The sequence below is a fragment of the Phytophthora infestans genome, genomic scaffold (genome assembly GCF_000142945.1).
Source record: "Phytophthora infestans T30-4 supercont1.115 genomic scaffold, whole genome shotgun sequence".
Taxonomy (NCBI): domain Eukaryota; phylum Oomycota; class Peronosporomycetes; order Peronosporales; family Peronosporaceae; genus Phytophthora; species Phytophthora infestans.
In genome coordinates, this window is record NW_003303644.1 from 44,818 (window position 1) to 45,889 (window position 1,072).

The following is a 1,072-nucleotide window of genomic DNA, read 5'->3' on the forward strand; positions in this document are numbered from 1 at the left end:
GACCGCGAATTCTTGAATGAAGCGGCTGTAGTAATTAACCGCTCCAAGAAACGACTGCATGCCCTTCTTACTCATTAAAAACGAAAGCTCGGTAATAGCCGCAAGCTTCTTTGGATAATCCCTGATACCTTCTGGCGAAATTTTATGCGACAGAAAGTTCACCTTGGGCTGGCAGAAGATGCTCTTAGTGAAGCTAATGCTGATCCGACACTGTGCAAATTTTGCCAGCAAACGGTCCAGTCTCGCCAGCAGCTGTCGAAATCCTCGCCACCAGAGCAAATATCATCCACAAACGATCGTCGTCCAAACACAGGTACCAGCGTAATTCATCTGGTTCCCCGTTCGTAAACATATCAGCGACGGGGCTGTTGACGAGTTGTAGTACAGGGTCGGCCTCCACCGGTGCTTCGCGGTCTGCCGCGAACTTCGTTTGAAACGAACCCTCGGTGCTTGGCCCACGACGTTCCTTGGCCTGTTCTTCAGCTAAACGCATCCTCTCCGAGTATTCAAACCAACCTCCTTTAGGTTGAACGAACCCCCAGAGTGCGTTGTCAATCATACGTTGGTAGACCATCGGCGCGTTCTTTAACCCGAAGGTCATGCGTAACCACTCGAAATGTCCGAGTGCGCAGACAAACGCCGACACTTTACGTGCTCACAAGGTCTTCATGACCGCCCACAAGCCGCTTGTAGCATCCAGCGAGCAGAACCATAGGTAGCGCTCGAGATCGGTCAACAGATCGTCGACTAGCGGCATTGCATACTCCATGATTGCGGTGATAGCATTCACCATCTTGTAATCAATGCAGATCTGGATGTCCAGCCCGCTCTTAATCATCACAATCACGATTGGCGATGCCCATGGACTGTCTGAAAAGACGATCAGTCCTGCTCGCAGCAAAGCGCGCAGTAGCTCGTACAGTTTGCCGAGAAATCGTAGCGGCACGCGCCGGGCTGTTTAATTGGGGCGTGCCCCTCTGTGTCGATATCGCATACCGCGCCGTAGGCTGGCGGCGGCAGTGCGTTACCACTAGCAATCAGGATGTGCTCGACCAGACGTTCCCTACGATCG